At 31.5% G+C, this 11,258-nt stretch overlaps 1 long non-coding RNA gene across 1 annotated transcript; it reads left to right on the top strand.

Moving 5' to 3' along the window:
* Window positions 1-2,881, top strand: LOC132619065 (uncharacterized). Its single transcript, XR_009574495.1, has 3 exons — window positions 1-335; window positions 1,521-1,571; window positions 2,635-2,881. It is a non-coding gene; the product is annotated as an uncharacterized LOC132619065 (long non-coding RNA).
* The last annotated feature ends 8,377 nt before the right edge of the window (window positions 2,882-11,258 follow it).

Here is an 11,258-nt window from a genome sequence, read left to right on the forward strand (position 1 = left end):
AGGTGACGTCGGTACAAGAAGATATGAACGTTTTAAGGTCGAAAGGTCAGTGGGCTAGGCCCAACTCGGGCCCAACCGGGTTAGGCCCATTACCCACACCCTTTTAAATGAAATTTCAGGTCTTTCTCCTCATTATTCATACAAAGAAGACCAGAAAGTTCTGGAGAGAGAGAGAGAAAAGAGTATTGGAAAGAAGAAAAATCAATTTTGATCAAAATCCGAGCCCCGAATCCCGAAGCCCATGAAGACAAAAGTGTTGTATGTCGCGTTGTCTTCAATTTGAGGTAAAAATCAACCAAGGAGGAGGGTGATAACGTGGTGGTTGAATTCTTAAGGTATGGATAAGGCTCCTTTTCATTGCTAACAAGTTTATTTAAAGTTTTAACGGATTAGAACGGGAAAAATAGCGATATAAATTCGTCAGTTGGTATTGTGAATTATGGAATGAGATTTGAAGAGAATTTTGGATGAAAATAAATGTAGTGAACTTGTAGAATGTGGAGGATGTTGCTATTGATGTTGTTAGTATTAATTTCGACTTCATTACGGAAATAAAAATTATGAAATAGCTATATGTGAATTGTTATGTTGGTTGGTGAATTTAGAAGGATGCTAGTCCATATTAGCATGGAAATTGGTTGTAGGAAATTATGTCATTTTAATGTGATTTTATGACATTATGGAAAGGAAGTTAATAAAGTGTGGATTATTGTTGTTGGATATGAATTTGTAAGTAGAAAATGTGTTGTGATGGTTTTGTTGCATATGTAGGAATTTTGGGTGGAATTGATGGAATTGTTTAACTCCTTGGGTATTGATTGGAGTGTTATTGAATTATGTTTGAACAACCTTGAGTTAGTGAATGAATATGAGAATGGTGATATTAGCTTGATATTGTGAAGTTGAAATGGAAATGAATTAATTTTGTTTAATATGTTAGTTGTGTTGTTGAGATCCTTATAATGCAAATGAAGGTTAAATGGTTTAAGTTGGCATTGAAATGGAATGTAGAAGGTTATGTCATTTTAGAATGATTTTATGATATTATGGAAATGAAGTTGTTAAGGTGCAAATCATGATTATTGTTGATGAAATTGGAAGATGGAAATATGTTATGAATATGTATGTTGAAGATTAGAAGTTTCGGATGAATTATGGTTTTGGTGGAAAATTTGTATATTTTGTATATTTTGTGAATATTTTGTAAAATGATATGAAATGTTTCCGAATTGTATTGGAGTGATCTTGATTAGTAAATGAATATGAGAATGTTGGTACTGAATTGAAAATGTGAAGTTGGAATGAAAGCTATTGCACTATGTTGGAAAGAAGACTAGTTATGCTATATTGTGTTAGGTAATGATTGTTGGTGTTGTTGTTGAATTATTTTGGCCGAGTTAAATTCTCGGGGATGCTATATGTATAGGGGAGATGCTGCCCAAATTTCTGTAGACAAGTATTGGTTAAAATTGAACTCTTAAGCCTTATGATTAATATTTGGTAAATGTGACCAAATGTAGATTTTGGACGAAACGGGATTTGGATTTGGAGAGGCGTAAGGAGCGAATAAGGTATGTAAAGCTATCCCTTTCCTTCTCTTGGCATGTCCTAGGTGTACTAGGATCGGAATTGAGCCTCAGAAAGTATTCTGTTCATCGGAATCCACGTTTGAAAATGTCCCTTTTTCATTCAATAGAATTGAACACAAATTGTACACTTTGTTGAAAGAATTGTGCAAACTTTCTCAAATTGCCTTGAAAGTTAGGGAATGTCCCTAGAACCTCTATAGGTGACTCCACAGACCTAATATACGTAATTGGCGCCCACCACTTCGGTTGTCCCGAGGTGGGCCCACTACTTCCGATTTTTACCCTTTTGTATCTATGATTTGTCTTCGAGCGGTTCTAAAGGAAATGTTTTAACTACTCTTCTAACTACTAAATAAAGATTGTTTTAAATATTCCCTTGAGTCTTACAAGCTAATTTGGAACATGGAAACGATCTCAAAAAGATTATTTCTCTGTAATCCATTATGACAACCGAAACACACGTACTATGATTCTGTCCGATTTCATTATTTCGATTTGTCATTTGATATACCTTATTGAGTCTCTGGAAACATATAGTATTTTATGTTGCATTTAGTTTCTCACTACTCCACTCGTGGATGCCTCAATGTTCCCTTCACTGAGCCCAGGCCAGGATATGTTGTCAAGCGTATTACACTGCATTGTTCGCCGTGCCTCGATGTGAGGGGGCAGGTTTACTTGTACGTGGGTTGTGGAGTATGATGTGCCATGTACACACATTCTGATATGGCCATCCGATATGATATGTTATGTTACGGGGTTATTCCCTATTCTGGAGCATGATGTGTTGTGGCGCCAGTGTTGGGGTGGCGACCACGTTCTGTTCACCGTGTCCCTTAATGGGGGCCGAATATGATATGGCATATGTTTCTGCATATGTTCTTTATGTTTTGGAAATATGCATTTGATAATCTGGATATTACACTCATGTTCTGCAAGTTCTGTTTTGACTATGATTTCATTTCTGTACTTCAGGCTTTACATATTCAGTACATATTCCGTACTGACCCCCTTTCTTCGGGGGCTGCGTTTTCATGCCGCGCAGGTACAGACGATAGATTTGCTGATCCGCCCACTTAGGATCCTATTCTGCTTTCTTGGAGTGCTCCTTCGTCCGAAGCCTATATTTTGGGTACAGACTTTTCTGTTGCACATATGTATGTTATTTAGGGGTATGACGGGGCCCTGTCCCGTCTTATGTTTTTGTTGCTATTCGTAGAGGTCTATAGACATACATGTGGGTTGTGTATATGTTTTGGGTTGCTATGTTCTAAGATAGCCTTATCGGCTTCCGTGCGATATGTCTGTTTGTCTGCGATAATTAGTAAAGCCATTCGACTTCTGTATCTGTATATTCCGCTTATATTCTGGTTTGGGTTATTGGGTACGTATGGGTGTCCAGCACGGACACTAGTCGCGGCCTACGGGGTTGGGTTGTGACAGTTACAATTATTATTATTCAGAATTCTTTTAAGGTAAATCAAAATAAATCTTTCAAGCAGTGTACCTTTATCCCATCTTTATCTGAATAACAAAAGAAATGACAAAAAGGAAATATAAAAAAGTATTCATCTGTATTGGGTTGTAAATTTTAATTTTCACCATATAACATTATTGATATTATTTTACAATACTGAATACCACAAAACTCGACATATACATACAACACACGTGCCGAGAGAGTAGTATCATAAAACACAGGGTTGTCGTGTATTCTACTAAAAATTAAAACACATGAAAATTTACAAAAAGGATGTCATCTTAACCTTGACAAACAACATCATACGATTCACACTGATCATTCACACGAACGTTACTTTTTTCTTTCATGTATACTCACTTACTCAAAATTTTATTTTCTATCTACTATAGTGCTAGGGCTAGGGATCTTCCAGTGTTGTTTGTTACTACTATTATTATTATTCACATTTTTTTCTCTAAGGTAAATCAAAATAATTCTTTCAAGCGGTGTATCTTTATCCCATCTTTATTTGAATTCGCCTCGCCCAAATAACAAAAGAAAAGAAAAAAAGAATTATTAAAAAGGAATCATCTGTATTGGGTAGCAAATTTTAATTTTTACCATACAATATTATTGATATCATTTTACAATATTGAATACCACAGAACTTGACATACACGTGCACGTGCCGAGAGATTAGTATCATATAATTTAAAAAAAAAAAAAACAGAATTGTCGCGTATTTTACTCAAAATTAATACACATGACATTTGCAAAAAAGATGTCTGTCTTAACCTTGACAAACAACATCATACAATCCATTCACAGGAATATTATGTTTTTCTTTCATGTATACTTATTAAAAAAAAAAAAGTTACTTATATATGCGGCCCCACCCAATTACTTTACAGTCACTGTAGCCCACTTTATTTAAAAAAAAAAAAAAACATGGGGCCACAGCCCACCACATTAAGGGGAGTGTTAGCCCACCAATTTAATAAAAAAAATTACCTTCTTCTCCCGAGCCTAAGAGCCCGTTTGGATTGGCTTATAAGTTGGCTTATAAGCTATTTTCAGCTTTTTTGAGTGTTTGGCTGGCCAGCTTAAAGTCATTTTATGCTTAAAATAAGCTCAAAAAAATAATTGGACTCATTTGACTTAGTTTATGTAAAGCAGCTTATAAGCCAAAAAAAATAAGTTGGACTACCCCAACTTATTTTTTTCAGCTTATAAGCTGCAAACAGCTTTAAGCTGTAAGCCAATCCAAACGGGCTCTAAATGTTGAACCCTCTTCATTTTTTTATGATCCATTTTTTAAATCTATATAACATAACGTATAATAGTGTTTATACATTATTATATAATACAGATACACCCTTATACATCATCATACATTATCTATATAGTATTTATAGTGGACATTATATATACTCTCTCCGTCCTAAAAAGATTGTTCTTTTTTGACTTGGCAGAAAGTTTAAGAAATAAAAAAAGACTTTTGAAATGTGTGGTTCAAAACAAACCTTAGATATTTGTGTGGCTATAAATCATCTCATAAATTTAAATTATTTCTAAATATAGAAAGGAGACAATCTTTTTGGGACAAACTAAAAAAGAAAGAAGGACAATTTTTTGAGATAGAGGGAGTACAATATAGTTCATGAATGATGTATATATTTTATATAACCATATATAAACAATGTATCCACAAATGCTATATGCAAAATCAATGGTGAACAAGGTCGGCTTCTTCATCAAATTTTGCAGCTATAAATTTCTAGGGCTAGAATAACCCAAAGCTTCAAGATCCTGATAATAGTAGCCTTCAAATTTCTGAATTCACCCTCAATAATCACCAAATCCAGTTTAATCGAATTCAAAACTCGAAAAAAAAAAAAGGAAAAAAGGAATATGGAAAAAGAAAAGAAACGAGAGATCGCAAGAAGAAGTACAAAAAAATACACCATAAATATAACAAGCAAACAAGAAATCTGTGTTCACCCCCGAAATAGCCAATAAAATTTAAGTTGCCTTATTATTTTTGTGTTTATTTCTCTGTGAACTTTTTGTTGTTGGAAAAGAATAAGAAACTAGGAAATTAATAGAAGCAAGAAGTTTATGGTTTGAATCTGTAGCCTGTAGGGCATGTTGATGCTTAGTCTTTTTATCCGTTAATGAAAGATTAATATAACGAATTAAGAAGTTGAACACTAAGGGCCTGTTTGGAAAGCCACCTGATAATTGGAATTGGTGTAATTACTACCAGCCTAGTAATTACACAATAGTGTAATTACAATGATCTGATTGTTTGTCATAACGTAATTACAATGTAATTACAAGCGTCCTGTTTGGTTGCACAAGTGTAAATTACACAGTTAGTTTAACTTAAAAATAAAATTTAATTATAAAAAAAATTAAAATTAATATTTAAAAAATATTTTCCTTTATAAATGATATTAAATTAGTTATTTAATAACACATTGTTTCTTGAAAATATATTAATTAATAATCATATATTTGTAACTAATATTGTAAAAAATAATTGATATATATATTTCAAATTAATAATATTTAATTTTAATTAATTATAAATCTTAAAAGAAGACCTTTTTTGTGAGAACGAAATGGATTGGATGTTTGACAAAAAAAAATTATAAATATAATGCCATAACTTTATTCAAATGTTTGACACAAAAAATCCATCAAATGTAAGTGAAAAATAAACAATATACAATGTGAAAGCAAATAACTTAAAATTGAAAATATAACCTAATTTCAAATCCAAAAGAAATAAATTCAAATCCAAAAGAAAAAGTTTAACATAATACTCTTATGTCAAATTCCAACATTACATAAGTAAGTTCCAACGTAACTTAAGTCAAAAATTCAAAAGAAAGGAAAAATATAAGTCCACAACCTCAATCACAACGAAATTCTACTTTAATAACATCACTCGTTATATGCCAAGTTTGTTAATGACTCATTCTTTCCAATATTAAGAGGTGTAGTTTCAAAAATTAGAATAATAACACCGTTATGATAAATGAATAAAAAAAAATAAAAAATACGAGCAATACATGGAACCACAAGAAGTAGAGGTTGGGAATGAGAAGAAAGGAAATGAAAAATAAATAATATAAAAAGAAAAATACATTTTAAAAAATAAAAATAAAAAAGAAATTAAAATAATAGAAATCAAAAATAAATTAAAAATCAAAAGAAATTAAAATAATAGAAATCAAAAATAAATTAAAAATCAAAAGAAATTAAAAGAAACAAACTAAAAAATAACCCTGTAATTACAGCGTGTAACTACACTCAATTCTCAACCCCATCTTGAGAATTAGAGAGTGTAATTACACCCTCTCAATTACACTCAATTCCCACATAACTGTGTAATTACTTAGTTCAATAAACAGATCAAACTTTGTAATTACACTTATTTACACCAAATTCCAATTACCTAAGTGGCTTTCCAAACAGGTCCTAATGTTTTCCTGCTTCCACGTGAATGACATTTGAATGGCAATTGTGAAGAATTTCGTGGCACTTCACTCGTTTTAATTATCAAAGAGTTTGGTCACTTCGGTGACTTAGATCACCGAATGGGTATATAGTGAAGCAATTGTTTGGTTAGATTTGGTAAGTTAGATTGCTGAACGGCATTGTGAAGTAAAAAATATATCTACTATATAGTGTTAGAGCTCTTTCATTGTTCTTTGTTACTACTATTATTATTATTCACAATGTTTTTTCTAAAATAATTCTTTCGAGCGCTGTACTTTTTCCCATCTTTATCTGAATTTGCCTTACCCCAATAACAAAAGAAAAGAAAAAAGGAAATATTAAAAAGGATTCATCCGTATTGGCTTGCAAATTTTAGTTTTCACCATATAACATTATTGATGTTATTTTACAACACTGAATACCACAAAACTTGACATACACGTGCAACGCACGTGCCGAGAGAGTAGTATCATAAAAAACAGAATTGTCGCGTATTCTACTCAAAATTGATACACATGAAAATTTAGAAAAAAGATGCTATCTTAACCTTGACAAACAACATCATTCGATCCACGCTGGTCATTTACAGGAACATTATCTTTTCTTTCATGTATACTTATTCAAAGTTTTATTTTCTATCTACTATAGTGCTAGGGTTCTTTAATTGTTATTTGTTACTATTATTATTATTCACAATTTTTCTCTGTATGGTAAATCAATATAATTCTTTCAAAAGATGTACCTTCATCACATCATTATCTGAATTTGCCTCACCCAAATAACAAAAGAAAAGAAAAAAAGGAAATATTAAAAAGGATTCATTTGTATTGGGTTGCAAGTTTTAATTTTCACTGGATGACATTATTGATATTATTTTACAAAGCTGAATACTACAAAACTCGACATATACATGCAACGCCTGTGCCGAGGGAGTAGTATCATAAAAACAGATTGTCATATATTCTACCCAAAATTAATACACGTGAAAATTTACACAAAGGATGTCGTCATAACCTTGACAAGCAACATCATACGATCCATACTGATCATTCACAGGAATATTACTTTTTTCTTTCATGTATACTTACTTATTCAAAGTTTTATTTTCTATCTACTATAGTGTAGCTATGGTTCTTTCATTGCTGTTTGTTACATTTATTACTATTCACAATTTCTTTGCTCTAAGGTAAATCAAAACAATTCTTTCAAGCGGTGTACCTTTATCCATCTTTATTTGAATTTGCCTTACCCAAATAACAAAAGAAAGGAAAAAAAGGAAATATTAAAAAGGATTCATCTGTATTGGGTTGCAAATTTTAATTTTCACCATATAACATTATTGAAATTATTTTACAACACTGAATATCACAGAACTCGACATACACGTGCAACACACTTGCTGAGAGAGTAGTATCCTAAAAAATAGAATTGTCGCGTATTCTAATCAAAATTGACACACATGAAAATCTACAAAAATTGAAAATAAGATATAAATGCCAAAAGTGAAAGAATGAAATGGTAAATTTTAAATAACTTTCTCAATTAGTCTTAAAATATCATTATTTACACAACAATAAAAGGAAATTCTTCACAGCAATTGGTTTAAGACACTCGTATGTTCATATCATTGCACTTTAAAAGTCTTTCTCATCTTTATTTAAAAAATAATAAATTTGAATTGCCGAAATTGAACAAATGTAGTTTTCAAGGGACAGATCAACAATCAAGAGTGCACGTATTAAACGCTAGTCACTGACTGATTTGCTTCTTCATTTTCATTTCAAGTTTTCAAGGAAATATTTAAGCGGCAAAGAGGAAACATTTGAACCAATAGAAGCGATAGGCAATACTAGTTTGCTTCTTCACTTAATTCAAGTTTTTAAGGGAATGGATGGGTGGCCAAGAGGAGACATATTGATTTACTTCTTCATTTTATTCAATCCATTTTCGCTCGTTAGTTCTCTTACAATGAAGGACTCGGACTGGGTGATGGTGCGTTTGATTTTATCCACTTCTCATTTTGTATTTAATTTTGTTTCCCTCTTTTAAATTATAGTGCTGAAATATCTTAAAAAAAAAAGAAGAAGGAAGCAATCAAGCTGAATATATGATATATTAAAAGAACTGCTATTGTTTGAACATGATGTTGTTGCATTGAGTTTTATCTATATATATATATATATATAATGGAAAACAAAAGGATAATTTTTAGTCAAACGAGGAAAGATCATACTAACTTAATTGATTGTGCACAACTAAGTCCTGGGAATGACAGAACTTGTAAATGCAAAAGATTCTATTGAAAAAGAAATCTTATTGATTCACTGGTCAGGATGACGGAACGAACCAGAGGTTAACTCATGCATCCTATGATATGAGAAATCACAAGTTAACCCTACAAATAAAATTGGTATTGAAACTATAACGGTAATGAAAAAACAAAAGAATAATATTAGTAAAAGAATATCTCCTTCTCCTAGATTTAGATTTTGGTTGTTCATTTTTGTACGTTAAGATGACATCCAACCATTTTAACCTCGATAAATAACATCATATGATCGACACTGATCATTCACAAGAACGTTACATTTTTCTTTGATGCATACTGAATACTACAAAACTTGACATACACGTGCCGGAGAATAGTATAATAAAAAAAACAGAATTGTCACGTATTCTACTCAAAATTAAAACACATGGAAACCTACAAAAAAAAAAAAAGATATAAATTCCAAAAGTGAGAGAAATAAATGATAAATTTTAAATAATTATTGCCAAAACAATAAAAGGAAATTCTTCGCAATAATTGATTTAAAACGTTTGTCTGTTCAAACCATTGCACTTTAAAAGTCCTTCTCGTCTTTATTGGAGTAATAATAAATTTGAATTGCCGAAATTAAGCAAAGGTAGATTTCAAGGAACAGATCAACAACCCAAGACAATAAGACGCGAGACACTAACTGATTCTCTCTTCTTCATTTTGATTTCAAGTTTCAGTGAAATATCTAAGTGTCCAAGTGGAGACATTTGAACAAATATAAGTGATAAGTGATACTATTTTGCTTCTTAACTTAATTCAAAATTTCAAGGGCATAGATAAACGGCCAAGAGGAGACACATAAACACGACTGAGACGGTATAGATTTGCTTCTTCATTATATTCTATCCATTCGCTCGTTAATTCTCTTTCAATGAAGAACGCGAACTGGGTGATGTGAGTTTTATTCTATCCATTTCTCATTTTGTTATTTAATTTTGTTTCCCTCTTTAATTATAGTATTGAAATATCTTTAAAAAAAAAAAAGGAAACAATCAAGCTGAATATATGATATATTAGAAGAATTGGTATTTAGCTTCCATAACTGTCCTAGTAGCAAAAGTAGTACCATATACATCTATGTCTGAATCCGCGACTTAAATAGCACACAAAAAAAAGTTGAACCAAACTAGTACCAAAAAAAAAAAAAAAACATAGGTAGTATTCACGCACGAAATTCATGCGTGAAAGGACCAAACTGCAAAAACACAGTTTTGGCCTTTCACGTACGAATTTTGTGCGTGAATGGGGTTAAGGAGCAGACTAGTCTATTCATGCTTCTTTCAAGAGAGTCAGACATAATGATGGGCAGAGAAAAAATGAACATTAGTAGTCACGCACGAATTTTGTGCGTTAATGTTGGGGCTTTTTTTTTTTTTTTTTTTTTTTTTTATGTTACCTTTCCAATCACGTTTTTTTCTATACTTTGGGCAAAGATTAGTCATATTTTAAAATCCCAAAATATCAATATTTTATATAAAACTTAATATCTTTTTTTGCGTACAATAATGTCGGCTCATTACATGAAGTCCACCTAAACGTTTGGATCGTCATTTTAGGGGTTATAAAGTGCCCCGAAGCAAGTTTTGAAACTTGTAATATTTATAGGGTTTTGATTTAAGTGTTTTATTATATCTGAATGTACAAATTTAAATATTTGATTTAATAATAATAATACTTGTAATAATTCTCGTATTGGATGAATTATTATTAAATCAAATATTTAAATTTGTACATTCAGATATAATAAAACACTTAAATCAAAACCCTATAAATATTACAAGTTTCAAAACTTGCTTCGGGGCACTTTAGAACCCCTAAAACGACGATTCAAACGTTTAGGTGGACTTCATGTAATGAGCCGACATTATTGTACGCAAAAAAAGATATTAAGTTTTATATAAAATATTAATATTTTGGGATTTTAAAACATGACTAATCTTTGCCCAAAGTATGAAAAAAACGTGATTGGAAAGATAATGCAAAAAAAAAAAAAGCCTCAACATTAACGCACAAAATTCATGCTGTGACTACTAATGTTCCTTCTTTCCCTGCCCATCATTATGTCTGACTCTCCTGAAAGAAGCATGAATAAAATAGTCTGCACCCCATTCACGCACAAAATTCGTGCGTGAAAGGCCAAAATTGTGTTTTTGCAGTTTGGTCCTTTCACGCACGAATTTCGTGCGTGAATACTACTTATGTTTTTTTTTTTTTTTTTTGTACTAGTTTGGTTCAACTTTTTTTTTGTGCTATTTAAGTCGCGGATTCTCCATGTCTAACTGTATCATAATAAAAGTAGGTGGGGTAGCATAGTTAATCCTAAAAGTAGTACTAGACTGAGTTATAGCTTCCTTTGCCAAAAGATTAGCAGCCACGTTGC

The sequence above is a fragment of the Lycium barbarum genome, chromosome 11 (assembly GCF_019175385.1).
Source record: "Lycium barbarum isolate Lr01 chromosome 11, ASM1917538v2, whole genome shotgun sequence".
Taxonomy (NCBI): Eukaryota; Viridiplantae; Streptophyta; class Magnoliopsida; order Solanales; family Solanaceae; genus Lycium; species Lycium barbarum.